The following is a 24,273-nucleotide window of genomic DNA, read 5'->3' as shown; positions in this document are numbered from 1 at the left end:
CATCGTTAGCTAAAAGACACTGCAGGGCTTCCCTGGTGGTGCAGTGGTTGAGAGTCCGCCTGCCGATGCCGGGGACATGGGTTCGTGCCCCGGTCTGGGAAGATCCCACATGCCGCGGAGCGGCTGGGCCTGTGAGCCACAACTACTGAGCCCGCGCGTCCGGAGCCTGTGCTCCACCACGGGAGAGGCCACAACAGTGAGAGGCCCGCGTACCGCAAAAATAAATAAATAAAAGGCACTGCAGGATTTGGAAATGAAACAGAAAAACAGGGTACCCAGGTCCCTCCTCTTGCCCAACCCAGCAATCATCCATGAAGCGCCACCCCACTCAAACCAGCCATCTCCACCCAGGGTGGCAGCGAATGGAGCATTTCTAAGCCCAGCCTGGGTCCCTTTCACAAACACACAGCACTAGGCACATCCACTTGGGTCCAGCACTGTGTCTGTCAAGTTACACATCAGAGGCTCCCAGGCTCTGAAATAAAATGTACATTTAGAGACATACCTTCCCCGGGGACTGGGAGCAAAAACAGGAGTTTTGAGGCTCACTTGCAGGATAGATTCCGTCACCGCCCTGAGTGCTAATTGGAGGAGCCCCAAGGTTCATCATTCAGCAGGCCTCCCACCCGGTGGAGGACCCGTGCTGCGAGGCATTCAGCCACCTCCACTGCTGCCCTCCCACTGCTGTCAGAGAGGGCTGGCATCTCTGATTTTTAGAAATTTCCAAAATGTCTTCTTTACAAGGCGGGAGGGCTATTTCTCCCTGTCCCTCCCCCGCTTTCTTAGAGCCTGATGCACCCTGAAGCTGGGATATTGGGCCTTTGATAACGCAACTCAAAGCCAGGACAAACAGAGATTCAGCATAATAAACACTCAAGAGATGTGCTATGAGGAAGTCAGTCCTAGCGATGCAAACAATCCCATAGATGTTCCACCCCCAGGACCAGACAATGGTGAGCACATCTCCCCTCCCTCCAGAGGATTAGAAACCCCATCTGGCAGCTGGCACCCCGGAAGGAAACTGAATGACAGATGACGAGGTCAGGTCTTCTGTGGGGGAAACAAAGGAGATCAAGGGACTGAAGGCTCAGGTGAGGAAGAGAAGAGGAGAAAAATGATCCAAGCAGAGATTCAGGGACACAGAGGAGAGAGGAGGCAATGTGGAGCAACCTCAGAGTCTAGAAAGAGAATCTGGAAAATGGGTTGAATCTCACTGAGGACCCACCTCCAAACCCTATCCCCTGGGGACCACTTTGCAGAGGCAAGGAGGGCCGGGTGCCTTCCTCCCACAAACATTCTTAAGAAAGATCTCCGTGGGCTGGAGTCTACCACCCCTCTCTACTGGTACTGAGGGTGAAGGGCAGAGGTCACACTTAGAACGGGGCCTAATGTACCTCCCTGGAACTTCCCCTTGTTTGTAATATTATAGAACATTAGAGCCAGAGAGCTTCAGGGTCCTCTGGTACAATGCCCTTGTTTTACACTTAAGGACTCTGAGGACGCATAGGGTGTAGTGCAGGGTGCAAAGACTGTGCAGCCTTGAGTAACCTAAGAGATTGCACCAGATGACCGCGAAGCCTACTTTGACCTGTCACTCTGTGGTTTGAGTGACTTGCTCAAGGCCACCTACACAGCTGATCAGGCTGGAGCCAGGGCTCCCACCCAGCTCAGACCACTGCCCCACAGAGCAGCCCACTAAGCAAACCTTTGATCATGACTCCACAATGTCTGCCTTGTCCACCCCTCCATCGAGCTCAGGGTCTGGCTTACGCTAGGCATCCAAAGTACTTGTTTACGAGATGAATTCTTATCCATGACAGTTACAGCCAGGGACCTTCATGAATCCCCGTGAGTTCTCAAACACTGCTGTAACACATGTTTTCCCCTATTTAAAAAAAATCATGTTATGATGGAGAGAATGAAAAAATGGCTTGGACGTTTGAATGCCAGGCCCCTCGGAGGCTGAGTGGTACACACAAAGGTACACAAAGGGATCCCGATCATGCAACAGCAAAAGTACAAATGGCTGGAATCGTGAACTTAACGTTAAACCCAGCATGCAAAGGTTCTAGTGGGTTTTATCTATTGGGTTAAATCCCCTGTTCCAGGTCAACCATCCTCAACCACAGGGGTCCCCAACCCCCGGACCACGGACCAGTAGCTGTCCATGGCCTGTTAGGAACCATGCCATGAACCGCTACTTGTCCACAGCAGGTACACAGCAGGAGGTGAGCAGCGGGGCAAGCAAGTGAAGCTTCATCTGTATTTACAGTCGGTCCCATTGCTCGAATTACCGCCTGAGCTCCGCCTCCTGTCAGGTCAGCAGCGGCATTAGATCCTCATAGGAGCGCGAACCCTACCGTGAACTGTGCACGTGAGGGATCTAGTCTGCGTGCTCCTTATGAGAATCTAATGCCTGATGATCTGAGGTGGGGCTGAGGCGGTGACGCTAGCGCTGGGGAGCGGCTGCAAATACAGATTATCATTAGCAGAGAGGTTTACCTGCACAGAGACCATAATAAATCAATTGCTTGCAGACTCATATCAAAACCCTATCATGAATGGCAAGTGAAAACAAGCTCATGGCTCCCACTGACTCTGCATTATGGTGAGTTGCATAATTATTTCATTATATATTACAATGTGATAATAATAGAAATAAAGGGCACGATAAATGCAATGCCCTTGAATCATCCCGAAACCATCCCCTGTCCCCATCAGTGGAAAAATTGTGTTCCGTGAAACCGGTCCCTGGTGCCAAAAAGTTGGGGACTACTGCTCAAACACACCTCATGCTCTACAATCCCTGCCCACCCCAGTCCTGCCTTCGAGAATGCCCTGGCCAGTGCAGCTTCTTGTAGCTCCCCAGCAGCCCCTTCTCTTACTGCTCCACCCTGAGTTCACCCCTGGCCACAGCTACAACTCCTCAATCTCTTTCTTTCTAATTGCCCTCAAGCCTGTTCTGCTTGTGAAGCGGATTTTTTGACCCAATAGCCATTTATTCACATTTATTTATTGACTCAACAAGATATGATTGAGCACCTTCTATGTGCCTGGGCCTATGCTGAGAGTTAGGAGTTTAGCAGAGAACAAGGCCCAGCCCCTGCACCAAGAAAGCTTAGAGTCTAGTAGAGAAACAGACACAGAACAGGTAATTAGATACGTATTTGATTTCAATTATGATAAGGAGAGAAAAGTACAGGCATGAAAGAGACCTAATCTAGTTTTAGCCCCTAATTTATTCTCGAACATGCCAGGAACACTCCTGCCTCAGGGCCTTTGCACTCGCTGTTCCCTCTTCCTGGAATGCTCCTTCCCAGATCCCCGTATAGCTACAAGTCACCTTCTCTGGTTGTCCTAAACCAAAAGTGCAACGCTGAAGCCATCCTTCATCTGACACTTCTTACCCCTTCCCTGCTTTATCTCTTTCCATTTAGCACTTAGCGCTTCCTAACATACCGTATATTTCACTTACTCATTTTGTCTGTCAATCTTCCTGCACTAGAATATCATTTCCACGAAGGTAGGGATTTGGTCTCTTTGCTCACTTCTGTAACCTCTGCACTTAGAACGCTGCCTGACATACAGTAGGTGCCCAGTAAATACTTGTTAAATGAATGATTCCCCATTCAATTTCATCTTGTTGATTTCCTTCCATCTTTTAACCCCTGGATATCCTTGTGAATCTCAATTCTGTTCTCCAAAGCACTGATCACTCCCCATCTCACTCCCCCACAAGGTTGGGAGCAAGCAAACATGGTTGTGTGTGTGTGTGTGTGTGTGTGTGTGTGTGTGTGTGTGTGTGTGTTATTGAGCTCCTGCTGTGGGCTGAGCACTGAGCTAAATGATACAGGAGACATAAGATGGATAAGGCGCCATCCCCATCCTGAAAGAATATATAGTCCCATGGAGAATACACATATGAACAAAGAATGGGGGAAACGATCTGAGAAAGAGTGCACTGGGTTGTAAGTGGGCATGTTGGTGTAATAGTGAGGGATTCCTCTTTTTACCTGGACCCTCCTCTTGTCCTTGGAGGAAAACAAGGACAGAGCCTTGTGGCATGCCACTAGAAACCCTTCCTCTGCAGTTTTACATCCTCCCAGTGTATGTCCTTTGGATGCTATGCTCAGCTGTTTGGGAATCCACCCACCTGTACTTTTATCTAAGAACTTTACATATGATAAGCATTTGATCCTAACAACCCTATGAAGTTGGTACTATGGTTATCACCACCTTACAGAGGGAACAAATAATTTTCCCAAGGCCACACAGCTAGTAAGCGGCAGAGCCAGGATTTGAACAGAGATAGTTGGACTCCAGAGTCTTTGCACTAAACCACCTCACTGTGCTCCTCTCAGAGACCTGGGAATGTCAGTATTGAAGGACACCTTAACCAACTGAAGCCCAGAGAGGTAGAATGACTTGCCCGAGGTCACACAGCAGATCCAAAAGTGAACTCATTTCTCAACATTCATCCATGATCAACATTAATTAAACACTACCAGGTGCCAGACACCATGCCAGCCCAGGTTAAACAAAATTTAATGAAAGTCCCTGCCTTCGAGGTGTTTGCAGTCAGGTAGGGGAGTGGGGGAGAAGTGGGGAATCTATTTGAAAACCAGTAAGTGCAATAAAGGGTTGGAGTCTCCACTGTAGACGCATGTACAGGTCTTGTGGTTCTGGCCATCTTCTTGAAGCAGCAGCGGCAGGAGTGCTTATTTTGGGCACATCCCAGAAGAACGGAAGTCATCTCCCGGGGCAAGATGAGGCGGGGCTACCCACACCCATTCGGGTCTTCCTAGCTTTCGCAGGGCAACGAAGGGGTTGGTTAGTGTCCTGTCCTGTTTGAGGGGAACTGGACAGAAAAGGCTCAAGTGTCTCGTGCCTGCCTTTAGTCAGCCTCCCCTCCCCCACCATGGACACCCCATGACTTCCCCGATCTAGGCACAATGGAACCTTCCCTCAGCTCCGCTTTTGCAGCTGAGAAATACATGCCAGATTCTGACCCTGAATCTCCCAAACATCAGCCACTCACATTCAACCTCCATCATCATGCCGTTTTGTAAAGCCAGATGTACTAGTCTATACTTAATATTTTCTTTAAATCAAATCTAAATCAGTTCACTTCTTTCTTATCCTGACCCTAAGCCATAATATCCTTGAAAATGTAGCTTTTGTGTGCTAGTTCTAATTTTTTTGAATTCATATTCAAATAAAACATAACTATTAAAATGTAAAACATTCCTCCATGTGCTGTTGGCCTACAGAGAACACAGGTCAACCTCGTCCCTGTTTGAAGTTTCCCAAAGCCAGGGAGGGCAAGGAGGGAGTAACACCCATCAGATGTGGCTGATTTCTATCTCTCCTGTAATTACAGCTCTCTTGGCCTGTCGGGACAGGAGGGGAGAGAGGAGATGAAAGTCCTGCCCTTCACTCTTCCCCAGGCCGGGCAGAGCACACTCACACCAGCCTGCTCTGTCCTGGCACCGTCCTGCCTGCTGGGCCCCTGCCCTCCTCACTGCACTGGCAATGAAGGAAGGCACTGCCCATCCAGAGAATGGGCTTATTGTGAGGGAAGGGGTGCCTCAGAGGGGAGCCAAGCTGCTGCCTCCTCAGGCCTCCGTGCCCAGGTAATGAGCCCCCAAAACCCACAGGGAGAGGCCTGGAGAGGAAAGATTTGCAAAGCTTTTCCTGGGAGCTCAGTAGTTAAATGTTTGTCTCCAAGTTCCCGGTTGAGGGTGGAAGTGAGGAGGGACAATGCCAAACTCTAACTTTGGAGTAATAACCATTTTCCATGCATAACACACTTTCTAAAATTCTATTGACGCACCCCAATGTTCATTGCAGCACTATTTACAATAGCCAAGACATGGAAGCAACCTAAATGTCCATAGACAGATGAATGGATAAAGATATGGTATGTATACACACACACGCACGCACACACACAGACACACACACACACATACATATATACACAGTGGAATAATACTCAGCCATAAAAAAAGAATGAAATCATGGCATTTGCAGCAACATGGATGGACCTAGAGATTGTCACACCGACTCTGAGTGCCAATCACTGTGTCGGGCCCTGTAGATGCTTCACGTCCTTTAATCCTCACCACAATCTGAGAAGTGGGGATTTTTCTTATTCACACTACAGACACAGTAACGGAAACAACTGCCCAAGATCTCAAAGACATGAAGAGGCCCAGCCAGGACAAGAGCCCAGACCTTCTAAGTATCCTATCATCTCCTCAGGAAGAGAAGCCCCCTCCAAGACTCCTTCTTGCAATAGGAGGAGTGTTTCCCTATTCAACAGAGAGCCAGAAACTTCCCCTCTGGTGCGTGCTGGGGAGAGAGGCCGTGGAGGGGACTCGCTGAGCTTCACTGGGCAGTGGGGGCTGCTGTGTAACAGCTGGCTGCCTGCGGGGTTGGGAGAACACGTCTCTGCTTTGTAGTGTTTGCCATTTTCTAGGGTATAAATGGTCCCGCCATGGCTGATTTCAAGCTACCGGCATGATGTCACTGACCGCAGAGTTGGGAAGAGGTGAACACGGTTAGCCCTCACGAGATTGCACAACTGGCTCCAGCACACCACTGGCCGAGGGTGAGGAAGGTAGAGGCCCTTCTGTGGAGGGGGACCCGTCCCAGACTGTGGGAGCCAAGAACACATCTTTAGGAGCAAACTGATGGTAGCTGGGAGAGGAAAGAGGGCTGGGCCGAGAGGGGAAAATCTGAGTTGAGGGTCCAGACTTGCCCATCAGGACCCAGCACGCAGCCACTGCCGCTCTGAACCAATCAGGTTCAGCCAGTTGGGTGCCCTGCTGCAAGCAACCACTCCTGAGTTGGCAAATATTTATACAGCATGTTACTAAGGACAGCCTCCCAACACCCCAGAGGTCCATGGGGCCACTTCTAGGGCAAAGTTTCCAGGATTCCTACAACCCTGGGAAAATGAGGTCAAGGCCCCAGCAGAACTCCTGGACTGGGAGATGGGGTAGGGGGTTTACCTGGACCAGCTCCCTGCCCCTCCTCAGTCCCTCTCCCCAGCAACCCTCCCATGGCCATCTGAAGCACTAAGCCCTGGGCATGGGGCACGGGGAGGGGGTTGAATCTTCTGCCCCCATCCCCAAGGAACTTCAGTCTGAGAGAATAGTATTTTCAGAACTGCAAGCTACAACTCACTAGTGGGTTGTGAAATCAATTTAATGGATCTCGACCAACATATCAGAGTGTATCACCATAAAATTGTGTTCCATGTGTGTATGTCTGTGTAAGTGTATACAGAACTGTGATGTAAAATGCATTTCTTACTAAGGATCATTGTCCAAGAAAGCTGAGAAACCCTCTGATAGAGGAGGTGGTCCCACCCCCAGACACACGCAAACCCAAGAAATAAGACCAGAAACAGGAGTGGCGTTAGTTGTCAGGACTGGGGGATGGGAAAATAAAGGTTTAGTCTGGGGAGATCTTCCAGAAGAGAAAAGTAGTGAAAGCAGGATTGGGAGGGGGAACTTGGAGAGTGAGGACCTCTCTCAATTTATCCTGAAAGTTAGGAAATTCTCCTAATACCAAACCTAATCCCTAAACCCACTGATGCATGCTCTGCCCTGCAGCCCGCCGACTCCCCAAAAGGAAGAATCACGGGCCCCTGCTCCACATAGCCTCCGAGTCACAAAAGTGACAAGGACAGGAACCACTAGTTGGGTCCAGGGGAGGGAGGGTCAGGCAAGCCAGGGAGCACAGACAGCAGCGTGCTGAGTGCCAGCAAGGCAAGGAGGGCCAGACTGCGTATGCCGTGGCGACACAGACCAGGTCTTGGGAATTGTAGACTCTAGTTAAGATCACAATACTCCACAACTGGAGAATGACCTGACACCAAAAATGCCCCACACGTGCATAATACCTGCCAGTTGTCGTCAGATGTCAGAGCAGAAAGACCTAAGAGGTCATCTTACCCAACACCCTTGTTTCATAGCACAAGAAACTGAGGCCCAGAGAGGGCAAGCAACCTGCCCAGAGCACACAGCAAGGGTAGGACTAGAGCCCACTAAGCCAGGACTCATTTCATCCCGCACTGCAGAGAGCCATGAGACTAGGACAGAGACTAGAGAAGAGGACCCCAAACCCCCACCCACACAGCCCCACCATCCCAACAAGCTCATGCACACTATCATCCACCCATAACATTTCCTGGGCACTTCTCAGCACCAAGCACTGTGCTCGGTATGCGGAGATACACCACATAATCCCCTCCAGGTAAGAAGGGAGTGCCCCCCCTGCCCTCCAGAAAAGGAGACTGGCTCTGTGATCTCCCTGACCTGCTCCAGACTCATTACTGTCAGGAAATTCTCGGGTCTAACCTCACTCCTTCCTGTTCCAACATCATCCCGGTTCCTCTTGGCCCCAGAGGCACCTGCTTGCTAGCCTGGCCTGGCAGGGGGGGAGTGCTGCCCAGGACCTTCTCCCGGCTCCTGAGTCAGCCCGTCCATTGTTGCAATGACTTTACCTAAACCTTTTTGTACTAAGGTGGCACAAAAAGCCCGGGGAGCTGTGCCAGCAGAAGCTTGTGGGCGGAGAAGTGGCAGAAAGAGGAGAGGACCGGCAGGAAGATGTTGGATGGGCAAGTGAAAGGGGGAGAAAATGCAGATCCCACCCACTGCCGTGCTTCTTAAAGTCTAGGCTCCTGTTTTAAAGATGTGGAGGAAGAAGAAGAGTCCAAAACTGGTGGCACTTCCTTTTCTTTATACAAACAATACAAATTCATTGTTGAAAAATTTAAAGCAACAGATAACAAAATTAGAAAACTCTTCCAAAATACCACCACCTAGAAGTAGTCACTATTAACATTTTGGTGCATAATCTTCCAGACTTTTCCATATGTAAATATCTTTCATTATTCATTAAACCTATATTTATTGGACACTTTCTATGTGCCAGATATTGTTCCAGCGCTAAGAATAAAGTAGTAAAAAAAGAAAAAACAGATAAAAATCCATGCCTTTATGGAGTTTCCATCTCACGATGATGTGTGTGTGTGTGTGTGTCTATTCATGTGTCTAGTATAGTGCTGTATTCTACGATAGTGTAAGCACCATTTATTCGTGTAAATATGTATTTCCCAGAAGTGGGATCATATTACACATACAGATTTCTAGCCAGTTTTCCTCCCCGTCTGTGTCAATAAATATACCCTTAGATTATAGTGAATGGCTCAGAGCATTCCCTTGCATGTATTCTCAGGGCTTTTCCCCAATTCCACTGTCTGATTTCTTCCCCGCAGGAGACCTGAACCTTGCTCCGGAAGCCCATTGGCACACGCGCATGCGCGCAGACACGTACAGGAGGCTGTACGCGCGCACTGCAGACACGGGAGCCAGCCGTCGGCCTGATGGATCGTGCGGTCTAATGTAGTCCTGGTACGAGACATGTTTCCAGGATTCACCAGGGCACAGACCCATTCCCGGCATTCCCATCCAGGCAGGAGCAGGAGCCCGGCTTCTCTCAGTCTTGACTTCCCCTGCAGGCGGCCGGGGTTCTCGCAACTGGAACCAGGCCTGGGAGCCCGGCAGGAGCCAGCCCTGCAGCAACAGGAGGAACAGAAGCAGGGGCTGATTCTGATCTCCCTGAGTCCCTTCTCTGCCACCGGCTTCCTGGTGCCTGGTGGGGGTGTAAGGCCAGAGGTTTCAAACAGCCCCCCTAATGGGGACCTAATGCCCTGGTGATTTCTGGGCATTTTTCCGGACTTTAAGAAAGTCCCAGCATAGCACAGGGAGATCAGCTCGGTGGCTTGTGACCACCTAGAGGGGTGGGATAGGGAGGGTGGGAGGGAGGGAGACGCAAGAGGGAAGAGATATGGGAACATATGTATAAGTATGTATGTAAAGCAATTATACTCCAATAAAGATGTTAAAAAAAAAAAGAAGAAGAAGAAGTCCCAGCTGGCTCAGACTGCCTGGGTTCGGATACTGTCTCCACTACTGACTAGCTGTGTGGCCTCAGGCAAGGCACTTAACCTCTCTGGGCCTCTGCGTTCCTGACTATAATAAGGGGATAATCTTTCCTATTTCATAGGGTTGCTGTGTATGTCAAACAAGATGATACACATAGAATGCTCAGAACAGAACTTAGCACAGTGTAGTACCCACCAACTATTAGCTTTATTTTATTTTATTTTTTTATTATCATCGTCTCCTGAGCCTCCACTCACCAACCAGGCCTGGCCTACTAAAGGCTGACTTTCCTGGGACTCCTGCTCTCACTGTGGTCTGAAGGGCTTTTTGTGCCCTCCCGACCTCCCAGGGTAAAAGAAAGAGAGAATAGGGACATGCGTGTGAATACATGCAGGGTGTGTATCGCCAGGAGCTTGTAATGAATGTAAGGGAGTGAATGTGAAGGTGAAAAGAGATTGGACATGATCATGAAGGACTACATATGTGTGCATACAAGTAAAAATGTAGGGGCTGTGGAAGCCAGGTTTGGGTGTGAATGTGTAAGCTAGCAGTGTGTGTAAGGGTGAGAGTGTGAATACATAGCTTCTGTGAATGTGTATGGTAGAAGACACTTGCGTATGACAGCATGTAAGGGTGTGTGTGTGAAAGAGGGGATAGAGGGGTGTGAATATGTTGTGAGGTTGTGTGTTGTGATGTGTGTGTGTATGAGGGCTGTGTGTGGATGTCCACAGTCCCCAGCCCCACCCCAGGACCCAGGAGACAGTGCTTCATCAGAGAAAAACATTCCCCAGTGCCCTGACTTGTTGTGGAACAGACTTTTTCTCTCCCTTCAAAGCTCGCAAGTTTCCTAGAGAAAAGCTGCTAGCTCAATAGAGCCCAACGTTAAACCCGCCCCTCTGATCGAAACTCGGGAAGGAAACCAGCACCAGCCGTCCCCACTTTGCACCCTCACCCCTACCCCCGCCTGGGAAAGCTCCAGCTTGACCCACACTTCGCCGCCCACCTCCCACTGGCTGCTCAGGTCCACACCCTCTCCCTGCTCTCCCCAGCCCCTCCGAGGGCCAGGGTGCCTGGGGCAGCTCCCAACCACTGATGAGAACACTCAAACCCCTCTGCTAGCTTTGAGAGCACTTTGCGTACCTGCCCAGGCAGGCCCAACCAGGGGCAGCTGGCAACTCCATGCAGAGGGGAACTGGAGCTGGGGGGAGGGGGACCAGCTTCAAGGCCCACGACCAACCCCCTCCCAGGAGGCAAGCACTCCAACCCACACTGCCTCTCCTAAGAAGGCAAAATCCCAATAAAGGACTGGGTGGGAGGGTGTCTCAGAGAGAAAGGCCACTTGGAGGTAGGGGTTGGACATCAAGTAGGGTCCTTCCTGGGGCTTCCCTGGTGGAGCAGTGATTAAGAATCCACCTGCCAATGCAGGGGACACGGGTTCGAGCCCTGGTCCGGGAAGATCCCACATGCCACGGAGCAACCAAGCCCATACACCCCAACTACTGAGCCTGAGCTCTAGAGTTCGCGAGCCACAACTACTGAGCCTGCGTGCTACAACTACTGAAGCCCACGTGCCCAGAGCCTGTGCTCCACAACAAGAGAAGCCTCTGCAATGAGAAGTCCATGCACCGCAACAAAGACCCAATGCAGCCAAAAATTAATTAATTGATTAATTTTTTTTTAAAGTAGGGTCCTTTCTTACATTTAGGGGCTCAAGAGAAGACCTCTCTTCCAGGACGTTGTCTCAATTTTTAATACTATTATATGTATCAAGAATAATTAGGGACACACCACTGTAAAGCAATTATACTCCAATAAAGATGTTTTTAAAAAAAGAATAATTAGGGAGTTCCCTGGTAGCCTAGTGGTTAGGACTTGGCACTTTCACTGCGGTGGCCCGGGGTTCAATCCCTGGTCGGGGAACTGAGATCCCACAAGCCGCACGGTGCAGCCAGAAAAAAGAATTATTCTCACATAATGCACAACCACTACATTCCAGGTGTTTTACATATTGTGCTTCTAATTAACACCATTTTATAGATGGGGAAACTGAGGTTCAGTCAAGTTAAATTACTTGCCCTAGCTCACACAACCAGCGGTGGCAGAGTCAGGATTTGAACCAGGTCTGTCTGTACAACCTGGACCTTTCTCAGGTTTGTGCCTGCATCTGCCTGTCTGTTCTCAGCCTGAATCGGCACCTCTGTTCTTCCCCCTCTACCAGGGGGATTGGAGGAATCTAAAGAAAGACAGAAACCTGCTCAGCCAGCTGGAACAACTCGGGCAACAGTGGGCTGGGGCAGTTGGCAGCACCTTGCAGAGGAGGGGAGCGTGGAGGGGCCTCAGGAAGTAAGGGGGAGAGATTGTTGAGTGGAGGGGATAAGAAGGGGGACCCAGACCTCTGTGACACCTGGCTAGGGAGGGTGGCACATGGTTGCATGCAGGATGGCAGAGTGGGGAGTGGAAATTAAGGTAGATATTGAGGCCTAGTGGCTGAGCCCCCAAAGTACCTACCCCCCTGTGCCATCACTTCCCCAAGGAGGCCTGGGCCATCTGCCTCATGGCTTCTGCTGGGCCAGGGGTCTCAGACCGAAGAGCCCAGGTGGTGGGCATCTGAGCACCTCCAAACGCTGGAATGTGCCAGAGCTTCATTCCTCAAGCCACCTCATTCCCAGCAACAGGGAAGAGCAATTAAGGCCCCAGGCATGTGGGAAAGAGAAACCCTGTGGGTCTCCAGAGTGACCAGCCAAGGTTCCCGGAGGGTCGGGGACAGAGAAGGGGGCGCCTGGCTGAAGCTCCAGGAGACGGGAGATGGGCAGGGGCCAGGGAGGGAGTGGGAGGTGGGAGAGATAGCAGGGCAGGGTGAATGAAGGAGAAGTGAGGGGAGGAATTGGATGGAGGTGGGTCTGGAGAGGGGAGGTTCTGTCCTGAGACCAGGCTGGGGCAGGGCCCTTGGAGGAGAAGGCAGGGCAAACTGCCCTGGCCCCCGCCCCAGCCCCCTCCCAGCTTCCCCAGGCGCAGCCAAGTGCCAGGGAGAACTCATGTCTATCCCCTGGGGAAGCAGGGCCCTCTCTCTCTGGGACTCCACTCCAGGAAAGTGACCAGTGTCCCCCTCAGCCCCCCAGCTTCATGAAGGCCTTTTGCAAGAGGAGAGTACAGAAACTGCATCAAACCCCCCTTTAAACGTTCCTTGGGGAGCCTGGCCCACCACCAGGGGAATAGGCCAGCGCTGCAGCAAGGGGGATTGGAGTCAGACCCCTGACACCATTAAGGGAAGGACAACAGACACGAGCAGTCGGCCTGGGTCAAGGGGACCCAGGTCCGGCAGGGAGAGGCTGCCCCACAGAGGCAGGGGAATGCTCCAGATGACTTCTTTAGAGTCCTCACCTGACCCCAGGGAGTCCTTTTGTGCCAAACCACAGAGCAGAACCTCCACTCTCAGGGACTTCTCAGGAGGACCCTGCTCTCCAGAGGCTGGGGGTGGGAGTGGTCCTGTTACATTCTGTTCAAGCGCATTTGATACTTGGTGATTTGCGAGGGCAAAAGGGAGAAACTGGGAAACATTAATCCAACCCCATGGGAGCCATATACAAATGAGGATAATGGTCCCCGCCAGTGGCTTATCATGACAATTAAGAGAGGTAACTAAAGCAGTTAGCACAGGCCTGGCACAGTCACTTGGAGGGTGGGAGCAGTAAAAAATGGTATCCTAAAGCTCAGAGACAGGTAGAAAACAGGTGACCAAGTCTCTCAGGGCCCCAGGGACCTGGCCAAAACACCCTCGGCTCTGGCCAGGGCAGGTAGCTGGGCTCATTTGCATGTCATTTGCATGTGTCCTGTCTGGTCACTGACACTTGCCACTCCTGTCGCTTCAGAGCCACTGGGCCCCACGTGGTCTCTGTCCCTCCCTCGTGGCCTTTCCCAGACTCCTGAGGGCTGAAGGACCCCGGAGAGAGAAGAGAGCCCGAGTCAGGGACATAGGGTCTGAGAGGGCACCTGGCTTCTGGAGATGGCCCGTACTGCTGCCACCGGCCCAGAGCCTGACTTAGGGCGACCCCTGCAGGGGATTCCCAGAACAGAGGGGAAGGAAGGGGCCAGCGCTGACCCGTCCCCGCTCCACGTGGGCCGCAGCCGCCCAGCTCCTTTGCCTCCGACCTGTGGCACCGCTCCTGGGCACCTGGAGTCTGGGGGCAGACCCACTCACACCATGCCCCGATCCTGACGGAATCCGTAAACTCACATCCCTCCCCGCAGCCAGCCAAGACCAAGGGGCAACGGGGATTGTAGCCCAAACACCGGGTAGGAATCTTCGGGAGCTCTGCAAAGTCAGCAACACTCCAGCACCTCTCCTCCAGATACCACTGGATCTGCACTAGTGCCCACCTCGGCTATCACACCCTCATCTTGCAACTCAGGATGGAAGGGCTCGTGGTTTTACTTTTGCAAGAATTTAGGGAACAGAGAGAACTGTGAAGAAGTGGGGAGAAACTCACACCGCCTGTACAGAAGGTGGACCCACCAAGGGGCCCCAGCTCACAGGACTGTAGCTAGCTGGATTGAGTCCAGGCCAGGGAAGGATTTCCCCACAGTAGGTCTCTTTGGGGGCCTCTGGGAGCCACCTAGGTCCCTCCCCATCCAGATCAATTCTGCCCATCCACTTCAGCTGAGAGGGGAACAGGGGAAATGCAGCGACTGCAACATTTGACTAGGGGGAAAAGAATGTCAAAAATGCTCTGAGCCTGCGGTTTGCTTGTTGACAGCCACGTAGGCTCACAACCCTGCTTTTCCTGTGGGGCTGGCCACCGCCCCTGTCTTGGCTGGGCGTGTGAACGGGGGCAGAAAAAGGGCAGGGCAGAAGGGTGGGTGTGTTAACAAATGAAGTCATTCTCTCTGGGTGGCTCCTTTTAATTCGCACCTGAAAAACCCCCAGCCAGCAAAATTGGGTCTTGCCAAGTGGGAGCCCTACCCTTCTGGCTCACCCAGACCCTGAGGGCAAAAGGGGGCAGGAAAGCTGAAAGCAGGAAAGGAAGGGGTCTGCTTAAGGCCAGAGCATTTGAGAAGCCTTCCTAGTCCTCTGGGGACCCATTGGCAGGACACGGCCACACTCAAGGGCCAGCTGGTCTCCAGGAAGCTTGAACTGGGTTGTGGGCAAGTGGAGGTTGGCAAGGCATTGGTGAACTCATCCCCTCGCCCCCAGCCCCCCCAGGGAGATCAGCCACTGAAGGTGACCAGTGTCCCAGCCCTGGAGGTTACATTACAGGCCATTACATCCACGTCCGGTCCTGGCAAGACATTCTGGCCTCCCTCTGGCCATCTGCAACATTTAAAGCAGAGTCACCTGGTGTCTCATGGCAACCCCCCAAAATCCAGTCCCCACAGTGGGAAGCAGAAATTTACTCCACAAAGGGGACAGAGTAAGCCTCATCAACTCCCCTCAAGACCCCCAGTCCCACGATCCAGAGGCCACCCCCCTGGACTTGCCCATTTTCCTCTTCTCCCTCAAAACCCTCCTCCAGGGGTTTCCTTGGTGGCGCAGTGGTTAAGAATCCGCCTGCCAATGCAGGGGACACGGGTTCGAGCCCTGGTCTGGGAAAATCCCACATGTCACGGAGCAACTAAGCCCGTGCGCCACAACTACTGAGCCCACGTGCCACAACTACTGGGCCTGCGCTCCAGAGCCTGCGAGCCCCAACTCCTGAGCCCAGGCGCCTAGAGCCTGTGCTCTGCAACAAGAGAAGCCACCGCAATGAGAAGCCCATGCGCCGCAACAAAGAGTAGCCCCCACTCACCGCAACCAGAGAAAGCCCGCGCGCAGCAACAAAGACCCAATGCAGCCCAAAAAATAATTAATTAATTAATTAATCCCTCCTCCAGGCAACTGCCTGATAATCTCCCTAAGTCTGTGAGACCTTCCAGTCTGATGGGTTCAGGTCCCACGTACGGCTTGAGCTTCTCTGTTCCCTGGATCTGACACCCTCCTCCCCCATCAGGCTGGAGTCCCTGAGGACAGGGCCCGAGTCCCCTCCTTGCTCGAGTCCCCTCCTTAGCTCCTAGGATCAGACAGCACACAGAAGGGACGCAGCCCTGTGAAAATGGACATGGGGGCTGGGGTGGGGGAGTGGTACAGCCAGCACTGAGACTCGGGCTTTTTTGCCTGAGGAGACAGGAGCCCCAGCTTCAATCCCACTGCTGCTTCTACAGAATCACTGTGTGACCTCAGACATGGGGGCCTCCATCTCGGGTCTTGATTCAGTAACCTTGAGGGTCCCTTCCAGCTCTGACAGCCTATTCTACTAGGGGTATCCTCATGTGTTAATGGGGGGAGGGGATCTGAGGGCAATGAGAACCTGCTTAAGTAGAAGACTAGCTTGCTGTGGCCATGACTTCTCAGAAAAGGACTCTCCCTCCCAGAGCTGGGGGCAGCGTTCCTTCTAGCGTCCCCTGAGACTAGAGAACCACTTACAGATGTCCCCAGCTCTGGGGAGGGCTGAGGGTCTGGCGAGAGCTGGGGTTGGGAAGCACATGACAAAGTAGAGGGTGGTGCAGTTTCCAGATGAGTAAGTTCTAGATGCTACCAACACGGTGCCTGTAGCGATACTATACTGTACACGTAAAGTTTAAGAGGGTAGATCTCGTGTTAAGCGTTCCTACCACAATAAAAATAAAATGGAAAGTAGAGAGAATCTGCCTGAAAGCTGTGTGGAGCCCATGGGAATCTAAGCCCGGGGGGATCCCCAGATGCAGGTGGTCCCCTTCTGGCTGCTTCCAGGGCGCAGCAACAAAATCCTCACCATCACTACCCTCCAAAATCCACCGGCCCAGAGAAGCGGTGGGGACAGGGCCAGCCTGCCGACCCTCAAGTCCTCCCCAGAGAGCCAGGCCGTCATGCGCACCCCTCAGCCACACGGAGCACAAATCATTGGGGGGGCCCACCCTGGGGCTCAGGCTGTTGGGAGAGGATGGAGCCTGATTTCAGGTGACAGTGGAGAGGTGATGGGGTGAGTGCTCTCGGGGACAGAGAGGGGCGTGTTGGAAGAATGAAAGCGTCCTCTCCCAGGGGCTGAGTGGGAGCCCCAGCAGAGCAGGCACCGCCCTATGCGGAGGCCTCCGCCCCTGTCCCACCCTGCTGGGCTGGCTGTTCCCATCACACCCTGGGCAGTAAATTTTGCTTTTATGGTTGTTGCAGAGGTCATGGGTGGAGGGTGGGGCGGGGGGCAGGGGCCGGGGGGAGAGGGGTGCTGTTTGTGTCTGTGTTGCTATGTGCAGACACACCTGGTGCTTGCGTATGTATTGATGTCTGAAGTTTGGGGTGTGTGTGTGTGTGTGTGTGTGTGTGTGTGTGTGTGGGCATCAGTGTGTGTCCATGAGGTGTGTGTGTGGATATATTCTTGTGGACCTGGGAGATCACTGTAGCTCCCATTTATTGAGTTATTACAATGTACCAGGCACTCTCCAGGTGTTTTTTTTTTTTTTCTTTAATCCTCACAACAACCCTGTAAGGAAGGGATTCTAGCTATCCCCATTTTACCGAAAAACAGTTGGAGAGATTTGATGATAGACTGAAAGTCAGAAAAGCAGTAAGGGACAGAGCTGGGATGCTTGACTTTCATGCCAAAAATGTGTCTGCATTCCGTGTATATGAGAATCTGGACAGAACATCTGTAGATCTGTCTCTCTGTGTCTGTGTGTTTGCATAATCTCTACCTGCTCAGGTGAGTCTATGCGTATCTGCCTGTATGTCTGTATCAAGGCCCAGGCTCTGGCCAGGCCGGACTCAGTAGCAGGCAGCACCAGAGTCTTAGGAACAATGACACTCCCAAGGAGTGACTGTATTGTCGGAAGCAGAAGACAGAGCTTGTGATGTGGCTGACTGTGGACAGAGAATTTTTGCCATCAAGACTGTGCAGGAAACACCAGTGTGAAGCCAACACAGTCCGAGAGTCTGAAAAGCAAGGCAGTCTGTCCCCTTCGAGGAAGGGACGATCTGGGAAGAGCTCAGAGGGCAGCAAGAAGGAGGCAATTCCCCCGCCCCCCACCCCATCACTGTCACCCTAACCAGCAGGTGGGAGTGGCAAAGAAGGGGACCCTGGGAGAGGAGCTGAGACTTCCTGGCTGGGAGCTCTGTTCCCTGAGAGCCCCGTGCTCCGTCTCCTGTACCTCCCTCCCCAGGTAGCGACCACGGGCTCCATCTGGCCAGCTGCCAGGTCAGGGGCCGATCAGACTGCCTGGGAGGGGGCTCTGGGAACCGAGAAGCCGGCCGCCCGCTGCAGGGGCGGGGCCAGAGCGCTAGGCCGGGTGGCGGCCGCCGATTGGCTGGGCCCTCGCGCTCCCTCGGCCGCCGTGGGGCCCAGGGCGGCTCCGGCCGGCAGCTTGACAACTGACTCTCCGCCCACCCCTGGAGCTGGAGCGCCGCCCAGCCGCTTCCGCTCAGCCGCTTCCACCCGACGCCCGCCGGCTGAGCGGGGACAGGCTGACTCAGCAGGGGGAGCAGGGGCCTGCCTGCCGCCCTCTGCGCGTCCTCCCCAGGGGCGAGGGGCCGGGGAGTGCGTGTCCATCCCTCTGGGAGAATCGAGCCCTCTGGAGAGGAGGGGAATCTGGTGTCTGGTCTTCCGGGGTCGTCCTTGGGGTGGTGGGGACTTCTGTCCCTCTGAAATGGGAGGCTGTGTGTGTGCCTGTCTTTTTGAGGGTGTCTCTGTCTTCCTCCCCTGGATCTTTGTGTGTGCAGCTGCTGGGCTGTGGCTTTTTGGAGTCTGCATGTTGACTTTTCTGGGGTGTCACTGCATGGCCACCGTTTCAGTATCATCTCTGTGGCCCCCACCCCCTCCACACACACCTTGGATGCCCTACTCTATACCTCCCTCTGAGAGGGGTGCAAGGCCTGAGGCTCTATGAGGCAGTGCAAGGCCAGGTCGGGCCTGACAGGGGCTACACATTTGGAGAGTTCTCCAGCTCCGGCTTTGCCCACCTCCACACTGCAGGGCCCCTGAAGGTCAGAGACCAGATGCTACCCTGAGATCAGGCTCCAGTTGCCCCTTCCAACCCCTGTGGCCCTTTCCTGCAAGATCTCACAGTGACCTTCAAGTGTTCTCAAAGTGATTCCTTAAATAGGAAAGGACCCCCATTTGTCCAGAGACTACTGCGTCTGTTCACCTACTGCTGGGAGCTTTATGTTCACATAGCAACTCCAAAAACAAACAGGAGAAACTGAGGCATAGAGTGCGACTTGTCCAAGGTCTTACAGATGTGAGAGTCTGAATCTGAACCCAGTTCTGCCTGGCTCTGAACATGTGCTCTTTCCACTGGCTGTGGCTGCCCCCTGAGCTCGTAGCTGGTGTGGCCTCCTCCTGGCCCCATTATACTAAAGCAGATTTGGGAGGGAAAAAATGCCAACTCCGCAGGAGGTCCTGTTCTCAACTTCACCACCCAGGGTTTCCATCTCCAGGGAGGATCCCTGAGGGCTGTGAGAAGGGGTGGGGTGGGGAGCAGAAAGAAGCTGAGTGTCAGCACATGTAGACTTTGGAGGAGGCAACAAGATGTATGTACCAGATCCCCGGGCTGAGGAGGGACGATGTCACGTTGACCCACATACATGCACAGTGATTGTGGGACCCACACACACCAAGGCACATACCCAGTGGCTTGTGGAGTCATCACACAGAGGAACACAGGAGTGTGTGTCACACTTACACTTGCATGTTTCACATGGTGCACACATGGTCTTTAGGATTGCTATAAACACAAACACATTGTAAGGGATCAGTGGAATGTTTATACACAGAGTTGCAATGGTTTGGGGGTCATTACACACACACACACACTGTCAGAACCATTAAAGGGAGGTGATGGGGGAGTGGAAAGAACATGTGAATTTGTGGCAGGAGCGCATTGGTCCCAGGGCCTGGCCGAGCCCCAACCCAGGAAGCCCAGACCCCTCCCCTCCCCACATCACCCACCCTGGACAGGCTACTGCCAACCGCTGGCCCTCTGCTGTCTGAGCCCAAGACCTGAACTACTCACTTACACATACACAGAGACCTTCACACACACATACACACACACACACCACACACACACACACACACACACACACACACAGGCCTTGGAGAAAGCCTACACTGACTCACATAGATGTCTGCCACAAACATGACATACAGAAGTCACGTGGGTCTTTCGGACGAGGTGCACACATAGCCATCATGCAAGCACACAGCCTTCCCACAGACACATCCGTGCAAGACCCTTGCACAAACATGCCTGGGTACCAGTCACACACACAGAACCACCCGTGGCCCTCACACCGACCCATGGATCCATGCATACAACAAGAGAGAGAAATGCATAAGCAAATCAATCACATGTACAATAATGAGTAAGCAGGCACAGACACACTGCCCCCATCACACAAGGAATCCCCCGCAGCTGCCCCTCAACCTTCCATCTTGGCCAAACAAGGCCCAGGCTTGCCGCATCAGCTCCATCCCCTCCCTGGCCCAAGACATACCTTGCCCTGCCTGCCCCGGCCTGCTTAGGTGGGGCCCTGCCCGCTCCCCAAGCCAGCTGCTGGCTCAACACAGGGCAGGGTGCCCCATGCTTCTGGCTGCCGCTCTGGCTTGTCACCAGCCCCACTCCCTCCTCCCAGGCCTGCCTGCCACCTCAGCATCTAGGTCCCAGCCTGGGCTCCACCTAGCCTATTTCTTTCTCTTTTTTTTTTTAAGTTGTTTTTTTTTTTAATATTTATTTATTTAGACTGCGCTGGGTCTTAGTTGCAGCATGCAGGATCTTTAGTTGCGGCATGCGGGACCTTTTTTTTTTTAGTTGCGGCATTCGGACTCTTAGTTGCGGCATGCATGCGGGATCTAGTTCCCCGACCAGGGATCGAACCCGACATTGGGAGTGCGGAGTCTTACCCACTGGACCACCAGGGAAGTCCCCACCTAGCCCACTTCTGCAGGCAGTGAGCAGGGTAACTGACCCCCAAAGCTGGGAGCCAAGAGGAGGGGCCCACAGACAAGACCCTCGGGGGGAAGGGACAGCCCATCCGCAACCTCCGACAACCACCCCCTTGTTCTTTCTGCTTCTCCAGATTCACCTCTCCTCACCAGCACTGGGTCCCCACAGGAACAGGTGAGCAGTGAGCAAACACGCCCAGAGCTACAACTTTCCCCGCACTATCCCCTCACCTGCAGACATCGGTGCGCACACATGGGCTCCCAAGCACGTGGACACAACCAGCCCTTCTCACAGCCCCACACGCACAGCCCTACACACACAGCCACCCAGCCATCCACACCCGGCCTGTCACACCCAGTGTGCCAGCACCACCAGACACGCCAAACACTGCCACACACACAGGGTTCCAGGCAGTCTCCGTAAAACAGGCACAAACAGTGTCCCTGTGCGTGTCCAGTCACTCAGACCTGCACAGCGTCACTGGGCGTTTATAATTGTCCCAGACACAGTCAAGCCAGCTCCATCCTGGGAGTGCTGGTTTTAGGGGGCAGGTCTTTGTACCCACCTGGTGTTTGCAGTTCTAGGACACTGGGTGGGCTTCATTTATCCCTGTTCTGTCCATATTCTGTAGTTATAACAAGCCTGGCTGGGGCAGATGTCACCCCAGAAGCCACGCACTCCCACAGTCTGCCCCTTGGGCGTGGGAGAAAAGCACAAACTGGCCATCAGCTGATTTGAGCACAGGGCCATAGGGACCCTAGGGTTCCTGAGGTAGACTGGGAAAAGAAATAGGCCCTGGGCCTGCCGCCCAAGGAGGGGGCCATGCCAGGGCCTGGCAGCCAGGGTGCTGGAGGAGGACGGGCATGACAAAACGGAGGCATTAGGGAGAGGGCCTGGGTTCAAAAAGCAGTAAATCTCCTAGAGCAGCCCAGACCGGAGGGGAGACAGGTGGAAGTCTGAAGCCCCCGATACTCTCTCCTCCCGCACCCTCTCGCCAACCCCTCCCAACTTCAGAGTCAAGGCACAGGCCTTTTAAAAGCCCCTACTGTGGACTGCGGGTGCTGGCCCTGCGCTTTCTTGATCTGGGTGCTGGTAGCATGACGTGTTCAGTCTGTGAGAACTTGTCAAGCTGTATACTTTTTTTTTTTTTTAAGCTGTATATTTTTGACGTAAGTACTTCTCTGTATGTATAGGTACTTCAGCAAAAGTATTTTTAATTTATTTTATTTATTTATTTATTTTTGGCTGCGTTGGGTCTTCGTTGCTGCGCGCGTGCTTTCTCTAGTCGCGGCGAGCGGGGGCTACTCTCCGTTGAGGTGCACGGGCTTCTCATTGCGGTGGCTTCTCTTGTTGCGGAGCACGGGCTCTAGGCGCACGGGCTTCAGTAGTTGTGGCTCGTGGGCTTCAGTGGTTGTAGCTTGCGGGCTCTAGAGCTCAGACTCAGTAGTTGTGGCGCACGGGCTTAGCTGCTCCGCCACATGTGGGATCTTCCCGGACCAGGGCTCGAGCCCGTGCCCCCTGCATTGACAGGCAGATTCTTAACCCCTGCGCCACCAGGGAAGCCCTGTTTTTTTAAAGTAAAGCCCGCGCTGCATATGGAGCTCTGTCTTGCCAGGCCGATGTGCACGGCCTGCCTGCTCCTGCTCACATATTAGCTCCCATGTGAGTTAGTCCTTGTCTCTGCTGCCTGAGGCCCTCTGTATGTGCACTTACCATACACACATATGAGCACACACACACAAACATGCATACACATGCACACCCACACCCGGCTCCCCGCCAGTCTTCTGTGATGACAAGGCTGCAGCTGGAAGGGTGGGAGGGGGGATATAGTCAGGCCTTCCTACCAAGCATAGGGATATAGAATGCATTCCAGGCAGGCTCACGAAGCCCACCATCTGCTGGGGCAAGGGGTGGGGGATGCAACGCAGAGAAAACAGCCACGGGTTGGAGTACAGGGAAACCGGGAACCCAGCCTCGGAAGGGTCAGGACTTAAGATGAGCCAGAGGGAGCCCGCATTGCCGGCAGGGGAAAGCACACACAAAGAGCGAGGGGTGTCAGTGTGTGTGGCTTCCTCCAGGGACCTGCAAGGAGCTGAGCTGCTGGGCCGGGGGTGGGGGGGGGGGATGGTGGGGTTGCAGCTGCAGAGGTGGTCTTCAGCCAGGGCAGGCAGGGCATTGAGTGCCAAGCTCAGGGGCTTGGGTGACTCCAAAGAAGGTATTTGGGCTGGGGTGTGACATGATCCGAACCAACCTGAAGGAGTGCTTTGGGGACAGGAGCACGGACTGGGAGCAAGGGCCCTGGCTCTGTCCAGACGCACGGTGACTTCCCTCTTTGAGCCGCCACAAGAGAGCACTGGCCTCTGCACTGCTGACGCAAGTGCCAGGGGCGGGTGTCCCCTCCTCCAGAACCAGAAATCCCACCCACCTCCGATGTCCACTGTGCCCATCCTCCTGGACCCTGTCAAGCTCTCACCGCCCCCTCCCCAGCTTCACCTGCCAGCCCTTGGCAGAGCCTTCTCACCCCAGCCTCAGTCGGCTCTGCCAATGGAGCCTGGAGCCTGCCACCTGCCGGAAAGGCGGGAGCCAGCAACTGGCACCTGGCAGTGTGGGAACCCCTGCCACCTCTCACCTGGAACTCAAAGCACCAGAGCAGCGAACCGCACACACCTGCAGGACCGGGGCTGCCCCACTCCAGACCTCGGTCCCCTCAGCCCTCAGCTCCTCCACCACCACAGCAACGCCCCCTGGGTTGCCAGGCGGGTAGGGCATAAGTGGATGGGGACTAAAATCCACCCCAAGTTCCACTTATCAAGCCAGACCCTGACCTGGGGCTGCAACCCCCCAGAAGATGAGAGCTTCCTTTGATTTGCATGCAAGCTCTCTGTGGACTTCTGGTGGTCTGCGACGCACCTCCCAGGTCTGGTTCCTGGAATGCGAAAGGATGCAGCAGGCCGGCCAGCTCTGCTCTAAGGAGCCGGTGGAGCTGCTTCTTCCCTGCTCCTCTGCTGCCCCCCAGTGGACACCTGTTGAACCTCCTATATGCCCACAACCGACCTCCTTCCCTCTGAGCGTAGCCCACAATTACTGCCCATCTTTCAGGGGTCCAGACAGACTGAGAAGCAGGCTGCAGGGAAAGAGGAAAATCTGGGGCTCTCTGTGTCCCTTGGGTCCCCACCACTTCACTTCCCCCTAATACTAATGCTGCACTGAGGTGGGAGCTGGTGGTGGAGATTTTGCAGCCCCTTTCATCTGCTTCCCCTCAGTCCTTCTATGGTGATTCGGGCTCCTATGCTATGGGGACTCTGACCTCAGTCTCCCTCCTTTGTTTTGTTTTTTGCTTTTTGGTTTTGTTTTTGTTTTGTTGGTT

This window comes from Phocoena phocoena, chromosome 11, assembly GCF_963924675.1.
Source record: "Phocoena phocoena chromosome 11, mPhoPho1.1, whole genome shotgun sequence".
Taxonomy (NCBI): Eukaryota; Metazoa; Chordata; class Mammalia; order Artiodactyla; family Phocoenidae; genus Phocoena; species Phocoena phocoena.
The sequence above is the reverse complement of the archived record's forward strand: the minus strand, read 5'-3'. Positions refer to the sequence as shown.